General features: G+C 40.7%; 1 long non-coding RNA gene across 2 annotated transcripts; it reads right to left on the reverse strand.

Moving 5' to 3' along the window:
- Positions 1–1,080: 1,080 nt before the first annotated feature.
- Positions 1,081–10,149, reverse strand: LOC137169686 (uncharacterized). 2 transcript variants are annotated; one of them, XR_010924513.1, is made up of 4 exons: positions 2,535–10,149; positions 2,320–2,417; positions 1,645–1,955; positions 1,081–1,453 (listed from the first exon to the last, which is right to left on the reverse strand). It is a non-coding gene; the product is annotated as an uncharacterized lncRNA (long non-coding RNA). The 2 variants fall into 2 exon arrangements; XR_010924514.1 differs by lacking the exon at positions 2,320–2,417 and having other exon boundaries at positions 2,535–10,147.
- Between the last annotated feature and the right edge of the window lie 3,776 nt (positions 10,150–13,925).

A 13,925-nucleotide genomic window follows, 5' to 3' on the forward strand; every position in this document is an offset into this window, starting at 1 on the left:
ATCCTTTTTTTTTGTAGTCTGCCATACAACACTATTTGTTCAAATTGTTTACACATTTTTTTATGTGAAACTGTTGCAGTAAGTAATGTACCTGACACAGAAACAATTACCATAAGGTAAAAACCTTGTGGTTTTCATATATCAGCAAACTAATATCTGAGCAATGTAAACAGACTGTGAGGCTCAAAGGCTATTAAGTTTGCCAACTTGTGTTAATGTTATAGCAAATACAGAGGTCAGTTGTCAGTCATGGGTGGGTGAGAAGTACACACTGTGCTGTAAACAGTGATTGATTTTTCCTGGGTGTAGTTCTTTCCTTTAGAAAAGAGCAGTATATGTAATGCCTGTCATGTTAATTCATACTTTTCTACTTGTCCCCTTATCTTTGATGTGCCACAGCCCCTCAGCCATTGATGTGTTAATGTTCTGTGTTACCCAGAGGTTGAAATTTTCTTGTTGTGGTGGTTTCAAGGGAATGCGGCCAGCCCCTCACATCACATCACTTGAGAGTTGACTAAGTAAAAGCAGTGCATTCTGTGGTTAACTTTTCACTCAGAATTATTGTTCCAAAAATGTCTGATTGTCACACAATGACCCCATTTACCTCCAGTTCTAGTCAAATTTATGAGAAAAAGAAATGTTATGTATAAATGATTAAAAATGCTGTTCTGGGTGGGACCAATATTATTTTGGTGGGCTGCTTTAATAACATTTTATGTTCATTTTGGCTGTGCAAATATGTCACAGATTTAATGTATCAAAAAATCAGCCTATTGTAGCTCCCTTAGATGTAGTTTATTGATATTGAGACATTCATTGGTATTGGTATTGTATGTCTCAGTATTAGTAAACTGAATCTAAGGGAGCTACAGTGTGCGGACCTTCATCTTTCTTTGTTACATTGTTTCATTGGTCCAGCACTTGTTTGAAGTTTATGGGATGTGTGCATCTACTTCACTTTTAGACCTATTTAATGTGTTCAATTTTAAAATACTATGGTCATAGTAAAGGCAAACCCTGTTAGTGGTGGTCGTAAAATGAGTTAAAATACAATGTACGGCAGTTATTTAATGTCCACAGTGTATATTCATAACACATTCCTTAAATAATCATGGCTATGCACATCTGCCCAATGATATTTAATACAGTTCGTAATATGATGATAACACATGTAGAACAGATGTAATACAGGTAACTTTGCCATTTACCAGCTAAAACACGTTGATTACAGAACCATTCATTCAAGAAACTGTACGAATCATTTAGACATATGTTTAGACATATGTTTCTTCATTGATCAGATAAAAATGAACAATGCTATGGCAATTAAGAGATTTCAGAACAATTCCGGACAATTAAATATTAATAATCGCTTTCTAGTGTGTCCTGCAGTCTGGCAGATCTGAAAGTTGGCTCTCTCTGCACGGTTCACAGCTGTCTTTCTGGGAACAGCCTGAAACACAATAAAGGACACAGCATTGTTAAACTCTCAAGATGAGAACCATAAAAATCTGAATGTATTGTTTATTTTAATTTTTCTGGTCGTAGTAGGATTATGGGAAGTCATTTGACCCATTTTATGAATAGGTTCTGTACAGATTACTCTTCACCAAAATATTCTTCTTACAGCAGCAGTATACTTACTATTAAAGCTGAGTATGGATGTAGGCTCGTCTTCCTTCCTCTGGAGTAGTAGGTGGGTGTAGATTGTTTTCTGACATTACTAGGCAACAAATGTCAAAAACACTCTCATCACATGGATGCGGGCCTCTTGGCAGGCATTCCTCTCGACAAGCTTGTATTTGTTGATGGAATACTGTCTTGAGGTAGCGTGCAGTGCCAAACAGGGGTGGAAGGCTGTACATCATTAGTGGTAGTCCACTTGGAGAAACTGCATTCCTGCTGAGGCGAATTCTGTGGCAGTTCAACAGATGAGCAACTTCCCGCAGCTTCCTCTGGAAAGAAAGGTTAACTATTAACATTTATTCCTCACACATCTTTTCAAAAACCCCATGCTACTATGTACCTTGAAAGAGTTACTGGATACTGCAGTCATTCTTTCTCTCTATAGTGGCTGTGAAGAGATTCTAGTAAATTCTAATAATTGATGGGAGACAGCACACAGTCCTTCTGTGCAAAATGCATTTTAAAGTTCAGCTGAAGCTCATATAAGGTTTCAACAGAGAAAATTTAAGCTAGTGCCTTTAAAAGTTAGTCTTTTTTTTGCTATTTCTTCCTTTTCTTACTATCCTAAACAGCTAAGCAAGAAAATTCTCAGTGAAAACATGAGACAGTTAGTCCTGGATTTGTCTTACTTACATTGGAATTGTGTCAGAAATATGAACAGCATGGATAGGAGAAAGTATTACAGCATCCAACAACTACTGCAGTGTACAACAATGAACAGTATTGTTTTACTGTAAGACAGAATACATATGATTAGTCTCATCAATTGAAGTGAACCATGAAGTCAACAATTAATTCATTACTTAACTCATTCAAAGTGTTATCTTGATTTAACCAAAAAGCCTTACCTCAGTTTATTCCAGACATGTGAACTGTATTAGATTTTTGTCAAGGAAGTCCCCTGAGCAATAGTCCAGGTCCTTTAAACCTTGTATTGATCCAGTATTGTTCATAGTGTTTTCTTAAAAATCCCCACCATTGTTCAATCCAATTACTTGAGCTGGTAACATAGCATGTCTCAGAAAACTTGTCTTCATGGTTACATGGTGTGCTCCTGTTTTCCACTTCATCAATGAACTAACCAGCAATAACCCTGGGATTGCTATTTGTAGATACGCATGTAGCCATGTGACCATACGTGCAAACAGTACCATTAATAAATATATATATATGGTTTTAGTTTGTCGTATGAATTGACATGCCACAAGAAGTTAGGACCTGGGTTTCTGTATAGACATTGTCTTAGACGACTCCATAGTCTCAGCTGTACTCCTTGAGGATGTAGGATTTTGTGACACCACTAAGCCAGCTTGGATGTATTTCAAATGCTTGAATTTATATCCATGAAGGAACCCTTATTGGTTTAACTGCTCCTGTAGGAAGAGAGCGACTTCCAGCAGGTTAGACTGGGCTTTTCGCCTGAACAATCCTAATGACTTGAGATGCCTGTATAACGTTGACATACTAATATTAACACATCCACATTAAGTAACATTAATATTTCCCAATGTCTCATACCGAGAAGGAAATAAAAGCAGATTAAATGCGATAGCGCCATCATTGCCTAGTGTCTTATCCTGTAGCCTAGGTTGGTGACGATTGATAACTAGGCTACCTTAACTTTTCACAATTACAAGATCCTGATCTCTTAATAACAAGACCTTTTCTCGGAATTATGAAATCTTGTCTTGTAATTATGAGATAGTAACTCATGATTATGAGATAAGGTGTCTAACTTTCATTTTCTTGTGTGAATGCAATGCACTTCCATACCCCCTTTATTGTAGATAGCATCTCTTTAAATGCGTCATGTGGTGTCTACAGTGTATCAGTGTGACCTTGTAAATTTTGGTTAATTTGAACAGGTGCACTTTCATTATGTTTACTTTCATTATATGTGGCATCACATTATCAGCGGGGAGGATGCTAGACTGCTGTTTCTGACAGTTCAGAGTTGCATCGGAAAAAAATCATTGCCCACTGACTCTTTTAATACAAGAAGACTTCCAGAAGACTATCAAGCTTCTATTTCGAGCCTCTAAATAAAATGATTCTTTTGTTTCATCATTTTGTCTCTCCTATATGGTCTCAGTGAAAGCTGCATGGCCAAAGAGGCGCCACGGGTGCTTTCGAAGTGTCCTAGAAAAATGAAGAATACCATAATTTGATTTCATTTATGTTTGCTGCAAGCGCAATGAACAGCTTCATTGAACAATCTGTCACTGGCTAGCAATAGAGGCTCTGTGAGCTCATGCAGGATGATGCCTGAGAGCAGGAATTGTTATTTATTTACCTATTTATTAACCCAATGTTCTCTTCTGCTGTCTTTTGTACTCGGCACATCCTTTCCAGACGCAGTGATAATGAACAAATCATGGTAAGTACTGAAGAGTAGACATGCATATATGTGTCCTCAAGTGTTATGATCTATAATAAAAAATGCACTCTGCATCTAAATACATTTATATGTGCATTTTGAACAAATGTTTTCTGCATTTAGGCAGAGAGTAAAATGTGACCTTCGGGAGAGGAGTGGTGTTAAAGATGAAGAAAAGAGGAGGAGGGGCAGCCTGATAGATGAAACATCCTCTCATCTCTCACTCCGTCTCTCTTTTTATATATATATTGAAAGCAATGACCCATGAAAGAACGCAGTGCCAGCCACCACACGCCTTGGCCGTCCTTTTACTCTGTGTACCATGTGTAAAGTGTCTTTTATTCGCTCCTCCTGCCCCGCCACACCTCTCTCTCTTCCCCCCACTCCATCCAAGTGAGCCAATCAAAACGGAGCGGGATAATGAATTACGTAACGACAACTTCTGTATAATCGTCTCCCCGTCTGCCTCCATGCCCCCAGCTATGTGGACAACTAGAGGAGTGAGAGAGAAAGACAGGACAAGATGGGAGAGATGCATGAGCGAAGGATGGCAAGACGGGGGGAGAGAGGGCTTGAGAGTAGAAAAGGAACAAACAGCAAAAGCAAGAGAAAATTAGAAAATGAGACATTTGACATTTAAAATGTCTTTATTGAGTCATTTAAAGTTCATGCGGCACAGCAGAGCATTTCTGCTAAAAATATGGTCTACAGAACTTGGAGTATCACACATTATACAATTAAACAACATGGTATCACTGTGTCTTTCCTTCTACATAAAGCTGTAGTTATTATCAAGGTTTTGAAAGTCAAAAAGTCACTAACAGCCTCTTCGTGCTCTACCGTGTACGTGGTAGAGATAACCAAGCCTGTCCTGCCAAGAAAAACGACATTATAGGCCATGATGTCAGACTCCAAAAACGACTTGTAGTTACATTTGAGTCACAGATGCCATCTAGTGGCCATAGTAATTATGAGCCGGAGAAGTGGCGCAGTTCAGGTAACGTCTATACAAGATGTCAAATTTCCATATTTTGAGGTGGTGGGTTCGGTGGCAGGTTAGAGCCTAATTTGCAAAAAGTGGACTTAGTGACCTTGCTGCAGAAGACTGCTGTCCCCCCCTTTCAATTGCGAGTGTCCCGTTACCAACCGTGAGTCAGGACAGTTGTCATGATGACAAAGGTTGCCATACTTTAAGGAAGTAGTAACTTTAACCCATGTTTCAAGTGATCATTTTAACACAAATCCTGATCTTTCCCTAATCCAAACCAAACCTTAACCACAGCGTTGTCACATCATAAAAAATAATAATTTTTTAACTGTGGAAAGCAAAGACAAATATTGTTGTCTTGCCGATTACTGCCGATAGAGGCGCCAGATTAGAAAACGTTCCTATGGGTCTTTCTGCGGTGCATGGTCAAACAACCTTTGTGGTCGTTTACTTTGGAGGACTTGTTGAGATAACCGGTTTTGCTTGAGCGAGTAGGAAATTGTTCCCCCCCGACTAAGGAACTGACAACACAGTAACACATTGGTTAAACACAAACCACAGCCTGCCTTGTAAAGTGCAAATAAAGGGGGAGTTAGTAATGGCACTAAATATAATTGTTCAGTGAAAAGCTGGCATCCCAGGCAGGTAAAAATGGACAGGTGGATATAGTTTGTGGGCTGAAATGTGTCTCGGGAGCACCAATGTTGATGCCAGTATGATAAGCCTCAACCCTAAGCCCTCACATCTTTTGTGGGCACAGCAGACTTTATATGGGAGACCTCAAATACCAGATCACTCCCTTAGAGGCTTACAGTATTTGCAGGCTATGTAACATTGACTGACTTGACACAGAGGTCATGCAGAGACTTCTTCCCCATCTTGGCTATAACGTCTGGCTCAAGTCCCTTACAAAAAAGGGATACTGCCCATCCATTCTCTAAACATCCGAAGCCTTTGGAGACACTAAGGTCAGGTAAGGTCACCTCCACAGTCTTTTCAAACCTGCCCCCTGCCTAGTGCCCAATCCAGATGTGTCTCTTTCCAGGCTCAGTGCTAAAGGCATTAGAACCAGAGAATGATTAGACCTGTGTGAAGTAACTTGGACTTACAGGCTAAATGAACTTTAAGTTTGACATTGCTCAGAGCAAGGGCATAATTATAATGTAGAGAGCAGCTGTGTTAGCTGTGGCAACTTTGACTTTGAACTTTGACCTCAAGTATACTAACCTCCACAAAGTGCATCCAATGGGTTTTTGACATTGAAATGAAACTGAAGTTGTGACTGTGCAGAAGAGTGGTGAAAAAGTCAATGTTTGTGCATCTCTGAATTCAATCTTACAGGGACTTGGGTAAGAAATCTGAACCATGGGGTACAACAGGGAAACAATGTCAGAAAATCATTTTTATAATATTTATATTATGATGTAGTCCATAGCCTCCTAGATAACTGTGTTGTAGGACCATGTGCTCCTCTTCATTTTGCTGTCTACCTTGCATGAACTATTTGCTCCTACATGTTTGGGCTGAAACCATCTTTCCTGTGCATTCAAACTGAAAACTGTGATAATACTGTGCTAAAACAACCAAGAGGCTGCATTGTCAAGGTCATGGCATGTTGTTTTGGGTACTGCTGACATGATAAAATATGATTCAGGAAGACTTTGAGTTATACACCCACAAGTTTGAAGGCCTTTCAGATGCCAAAACACTGCACAGGTTTATAATAGGGGATTTTACAATTCTGGAAAGTTATCATGGGAACAATCTTTCATCATGGTGATCAGTAGATAAACAGTAGAATGTGCACTTGTGGGTATCTGGTTGTCCAATGTAGAGCCTTGCTCTATATTCTTGTATTGTGTTGAGGCAAAAGTTGAGCCAAGTTCAACTTTTTTTCCACATGACCCTGAAAGAGCTGCAGCTGTCTCATTGAAATGAATGCGGGGGCTAAATTTTGTCATGCAGTGTTGTCATCTGTCTTAATACAGTCTTAGCCTGTCAGCATCAACTTCAACCAAGTTTAATTTGATGGACTGCAAAATAAATACACCTCTCTGTGCTCACCTGCATGGTCGGTCATACTGCTCTGATGTCACTGCTCGGCAGGGGGATTATTGCCTAAAGATGTACTGTACAAGACACATCATGGTAGGTGACTTTAAAAAAAGTTAGTCGCTGTCATTTTCTGAATAATAATTTGGTCTGAACAGATTACTGTATTTATCATAAAAGACATTTGCACATCTCACTGTACTGGCTGACTGAGGCTGTGGTCCATGATGTGATCTTGAGTGGTATTAAAAACAGAAAAATGAAAAAGACTGCAAGATGAGGAGAAAGAGACAGAAATGAAAGCAAGATAGAGTGAAAGAAAGAGGGAGATGAAGTATGAACCTGAGGAGTGAAAGCCTCATCAGGCGGAAAAAGGCAGCGAGATAAAGGAGAAGGAAGGAAATGAAAAGGGTGTAGTGAAAGTGAGAGGGAGATGGAGTGTGAATGTAAAAGAGGAAAACACTATTGAGAGGTGCAGGTTAGAAAAAAACGAGGGATGTGTAAAGACAGACTGAAAGGGAGAGGAAGGGAGATGGAGACACAGGGAGGGGTGCGTTAGCAGCTTCATGCCACAGCGAGTGGAGTGTAGACGGGTTCAAGGAAAATTGTGTAGATCTCAGCAGAGGCTCGGTTGGACAGAAAAGTTTGACATTGACCGGATGACATCAGACTTCAAGCTTGTATAAAGGTGTCCGTGATATTGCCTCGGCTTGACTGCCTCTAACGGCAAATGCAAGAGAATACATTCAGAATAGTAATTAGCTGCTTGATGTACAGTTTTATGTGGTGTGAAATTGGGTTTTTCAGGTGTTATTTCTCCTCGCATTTGCCGTAATTTACTCAAGGACTGTCACACAGTGCAAACCAGCTGCCATTCTCATAATTGGGAAAATTCAGCGGAGGATGGTATAATATACTCCAGTACGTATATATATATTTTTCTGCTTACAGTGACTCTGCTGGTTAGTGAGGCATGTATGACACAGAGCAAAAATGCCATCCAATTTCCTTTTTTCAAAGGGAGAAGGCACCTCGCTATCAAACGCAAACATCTCTCTGAGCCTGTCAAAACAGATTGCTCTGACACACTGGTTTGACACAAGCAAGGGCACCCTCCACTCCTCAGAGAGGTTTGGTGGAAGATACAGAGGCATAGAGACAGACAGCGCTCATAAAACCTCCTTTCACTGACAAACCCGATACCCCATAGGAGAGGATGCTGCCAAATTGACATATAACTTTACTGTGTCTGTCAGTATTTCTCATTTTCTGATGCAATAACCCTCATACAGTACACACTGCCAGACAGCAGAGATAACACTATGTTTCTGACACCCGTGGCCTTTTGTGATGGGTATAAGTCAGTTAGATAAATTAGGAACACTTCCGCACACACACGGACACACACACACAGACATATCCTCATACACCTTATTCTGCTTATGTCATCAAATGTGGTGTTAAATTTGCGCTCGGAGCAAGAATACACTTTACCTGTCGCCATGGCAGCTGCGTAGGGTGATTGCAATCACACAATCAGCAGAGGCTCATGGGAAATAAGCTTGGAAGAATGAGCTCTCCCGAGAAACAGAACAGACAGAGAGAGAGAGAGAGGAAAGAGTTGAACAGAGGCAAAGCGAAGGAGAGACTATCAGAGCAACCTTTTGTCTGCAATGATGCGACTTTTGTTTGTTTGCAGAATTTGAATGCCACTCGTCCGGGGGAGAGAAATAACATGTATGAATAGCATGAATTATCGAACAAGAGGCAGGCTAAATTAATAATGACGCATTTCATAATGCATGTGCAGAATGCAAACCCTGGCGAGAAGGTAAACCACAACAGGAATGAGAATTAAAAGCCAAGAATAGGTAGGCTACTTACTAATGAACATAAAATGCCTTTGCTAAAAAAAGAAAAAGCTCTTCAGGCCTGTTTTTTTTTTTTTTTAAAAGCTCCCACAGCAGGGCCTAAAGGCAGGTGCCACCTTTTGCTAACGCTTGTCTGGTGGGCGCTGGTCACCTCAAAGGAAAAAAATAAATAAATAAAAATTCACCGTTGAGTTCCCTTCCTCATTTTCTTCCCTGAGGTGACAAATGAACAAATAATAAAAAAAGAAAAAAAAGAAATACACTTTGTACCCCTGCTCCTCACAACTTTTCATCTGCCCTGCATCTGTACTGTGTGCAATGAAAGTGGGGGGTGGGACACCGTTTGATGCACATCACAGCCAAAGTCCAGGCAGAGATGTCAAAAGGTAGATATTCACCTTCAGGTGTGCAAGGAAGAAAATGGAGAAAAGAGGAGGAGGAAAATGACATATAAGCCCAATATAGAGGTATGTCATCTTATATTAACTACGATAGCTGCTAGACTCAGATAACATTACAGATTGAAGGATATGAGACTGAATGGCAAGTGAGTATCTAGCTATTTGGATAACTGCTCTTTCCTAGAATATAAGACATTGTGTGGAATTTTCACTGACCAATATCAGTGATAATGTCTAATGCTATATCCATAAAAACACAGACTTCTGCCCTGGGTTGCACCAACTATGTATAAGCTGACATGAGGTACTTGGCATCTTAGCACATTGTAGTAAGCTGTATCGATATTAAAATATCATATCAATAAATTAGGTCTATACTGGATTACTGTGTAGGGGCACTTACCATACCATTAGTGAGTTCTGTGACATTTTATTATTTACACCTATCCAAGGGGCGTGTGTGTAACAATTTAGTTGTTACTCAGAGTTATGTTGTAACTTATCTCGATGGTACAAGTTTTATTTTAGTAATGCATAAATCACAACTTAGTAATAATTTACGTTATAACTAAGTTTGAACTTACACACAGCTGGTGCATTAGGCTGTAGCAGTTATTTGTCCTACTCTGCAGCTACATGTTTTTGCTTGTAAAAGTCTAATATCTACGCTATAACTGTCCAGATGCACTCAGGAAATATTTGCAGAAGCCCCCAAGCTGCTGGAGAACATCTGATCTCCCCATGTACACCACTCTCTGAAGCAGGTAAGTTTGGCCAATTATTTGGGGTCATTCTTTGATACATGAGAAGTTTGTTTGAGAAGTAATTTTACTTTATAAAAATAAAACTATATATATTTGTCCTGAAACCGTTGTGGTGTCTGATGTTTGTTTGTTTTACTGTGGAATAAATGGGTGGCAATGAGGCAGTACTGGCGGGGTAATGTGGTGGTTGAAATGGTGGTGGTGGTGTGTGTGTGTGTGTGCATAGGGGGGGGGTACCAAATCCTAATCTTGCCTAGGGCACCAAGGATAGAACTGGCCCTGACCCATAGTTTGCATTACCCCTGGGTGACTGTGTAGTTTGTTCCACCAGCAGGGGGGGGAGGCAGCCACGCAGGCAGAAGAGCCCCCTGTGGTGCAGGGTTTCATCCTAGAGGCTTGAAGGTGCAGGCTGTTGCTTGACCTGAGGATGCCAGTGGAGGATTGTGGGATAATAAGCTCTCTGAGTTATAGGTCGGAATGTTTTTGTAGACTGTACAGGCAAGCAGAGAGGTTTTTAAATGTGGTCCTGGAGGAGACAAACTCCCATCTGACCCAATCTTTTACAATTCCATGATGTAACACTCCTACTTATGCCCTACGCTCGTATATCTCTTTCTTCCCTCCCTCTTTTATATATCTCCCTCTATCCCACCCACTCTGTCTGCATCTCTCATACATTAGCCCTCTGTGGGAATAAACTGAATGAGTGAACCTGACTGTTTGAGTGAGTTGACTGTTCAGCTCATTCCCCTTCTGTATCACTCCACATTAGCCTCATTGCATTTCCTCTCCCTCCCTTTCCCCCCTGGGCGTCAAATTAGCCTTTACCCCCCCGAGCTATGCGGAACATGACAACACGATTCACCCCTTCACCTGCCCGAGCCCATCTCCCTGTCATACTCCTCATTCCCATAAGCCCTGTGTGTCCCTGCATCACCTTTCACAACCCTGCCCTCCACCTCTCCCCTTTCTGTCTCTCTCTCTCTCTCTGTCTGTCTCCAGCAACTACCTCCAGCTGCACACAAGCCATATTTAGCATAAGCTGTGGAAAATGAAAATGCTGTGTTGGAAGATGCCATCGCTGTGTGTTAGTGGGTGAAGTTTCCCACTGGGGCCCGGGGTGTGTGTTCTCGCAACTACACGGCTCAAACCGACCAGATGCTCCACGGGGGGATGAAAGAGCAAACGTAGCAGTTTTACAGCGCTGCAATTACTTCACGCTTCACAAGAGGAAGATGAGGAGGGAGGAGGAATGAGAACTAGTAACACATAGTGCCTTCAAAGAAATGGAAACCACAACAATGCTGTAGATCAGCAGTGCTCCAGTGCAGAGAAATAACTTGAATACATCGATCAGGATGCCTCTCTGTGGTCATATGTCTTTCCGTGTCTTGCCTTGTTAGCACTCTGAAACATCCCGGACAGCTCTCTGTAATTTATCCCCCAAAATTTAAGAAGTAGATTTGGTTTGACAGAAGTTCCTTTTTCCTCACCCTGAGAGGAGTATGGGATCATGCCTTCTAGTGACTGACTGCCAGATAGCTTCTGTCAGGCACAGCACAGTCAATAGAAGTGCAAGCAGAGTGGAAATATTATTGCCCCAGGCATGCTTTTCCTAGCCCTGCAGTACACCCAGATTATCATTGCCCAACAAAAAACGATAAAGATAATCTCCAGCACTGTGAATACTGAGGAGGAACATCGAGGGCAAAGGAAAAAAAAAAAACAGCCAATTCCAGAGAGTTAATTAAGGTTCGGATGACTGGCTGCAGAGGGTGTGGATGAGCAATGTGCTGCTCACCGATAAAGACGATTGGCTCTATTTATTGTTGTTTCCTCCGCCTTTTTTCTCCCCCCGAAAAAACTCAGCCTTGGTCGGTTAATGATTGCTGATTGCCTGATTGTTTCATTAATGCGATTACTGACCAAACTGTCTGTTATCTCAGTTTGGATACAGGACATTACAGGGAAGAGATGCATGTTATCTTACTGGTAATTATAGTATAAGTAATTATACACTCACATGTCTGAAATTTGTATATAATTTGAATAATAAATCAACAGTAATTCTTCAGGGATCTTAACAGGTTATTTAACTTTGTGGACTGATGGTTATCGCCTCTGCAAACCACAATCAAATGTCTGAGTACTGACACAGTGGACATTGACATAGGTAGTATAGCTGGCAAAAAATATATATGCATATATTTTGATGCCAAGACTGTTCATAAAAAGTACCACCAACACTTGTATTTCATGTGAAGACAATAAAGTCTTTCATTGAATCTGTGCTCTCGTATTCTGTATTTAAAAGCACTGAACAACATTTGTTGGTGACTTACCACCACCAACTATCAATCAACAAAATAACTTGAAACCAATTGCAAGATATAAACTGTGTCACCTGCATGCACTATATAAATGTAACAGAGACCCAGTAGCAAAAACCTTGCTATAGTGCCACTAGCAGTCAAACAGGCCACCGGGTACCTTTAAGCTGCCTCAAATAAATAGCAAGATTCGAAAATTCTCACACTGTTAGGTTTTTTAAATGTGTTAATTTAAAACTGTTTCCTGTTTCTTAGTCTCTGATTTTTGATGTTCAGTCTTCAGCTGTATTTCAGAAGTTTTATGTCTCTTTGGGTCAATAAAGTAAAAGCGGCAATGCTCTAGACGCCAGGCTGATTCACCCTCCACAATGTGTTTCCAGCATCCAGAATTGACACCATTAACCTTCCACTCCAAAGTCTTTATTACCACCACTCTCATATCTGTATAAAATGTTAAAAAAAATAAATAAAAAAAACTTTCAACCTCACCTTCACCTTTTATTTGTGTCTTTCAAACACACTTTGACATGACCACAGTGAATTACAGGACTATTTTTCCAAAGTCTGTGATTACAGTCTCCCTGAGTCAAACGTAAATGTCAAATATAAACTGCCAGTGATAAGAGACACCAAAAGAAAGGTTTGAAATACAAGTAGGGGGAAGAGCTCTACAATTTTAAATAAAAATTGTTGTTTCTGTTTAAATAAGCACTAACACAACACCCAAAACCAACTGAATGTGAAGTGCGGTCAACTCCCCCTCAAATCAAGCATGTTCTTGACATTTAAATCCCCCTGTGGCTTAGAGGGGGTCTGCAGGACTTTGTCATTGCAAGTGATGTTTCTATTGACTCCCCATTCATACTGCAACTGGCCCTCTGAGCTCTAATCAATGGACCCTAATGCCTCTATTATAATCCATGCTCTCAAATTAAGGTTGCATTGATCAACAGGCCTTGGGTTTCTACAATGTGGGGCTGCGTGAGGGACTGGAGGGAAATTTCTGTTTAAAGCAAACAGAAACTCTGGCAGCAAGAGAGGATGGTGTGAAACTTATACAGGAAGCCTGTGTGTTTCTTTTTCAAACTCAGTCTTTAATTTGTACCCTTTCCCCGAGGTTTTAAAGTATGCATTGTTGATATCGGTTTAGAGGGGGTGAGAAAATGCATCATGCGTGTCGATCAAAGGTATTGTTGGATTTTAAATACCGCTGAGCTTTGGGGCGCTCAGGGAAGAAATTGCTCCAGGTGTTTTTTGAACAAAACAATATTGCCTCAGTAAGCCCATTTCAGTGTCGACATGCATCTAGTTTTTCTTGTATGTTCAGTGTGAAATAGGAAATGTGGATTTGAATGTACTGGTACTGCAGATCCACCGTGCAGCTCTGACCTGTGGAGGTGCACTTTGCTCTCAGTGTATCTGCCCTTGCAGTACAATGAGATGTGATCACTAAAGT

Source organism: Thunnus thynnus, chromosome 18 (genome assembly GCF_963924715.1).
Source record: "Thunnus thynnus chromosome 18, fThuThy2.1, whole genome shotgun sequence".
Taxonomy (NCBI): Eukaryota; Metazoa; Chordata; class Actinopteri; order Scombriformes; family Scombridae; genus Thunnus; species Thunnus thynnus.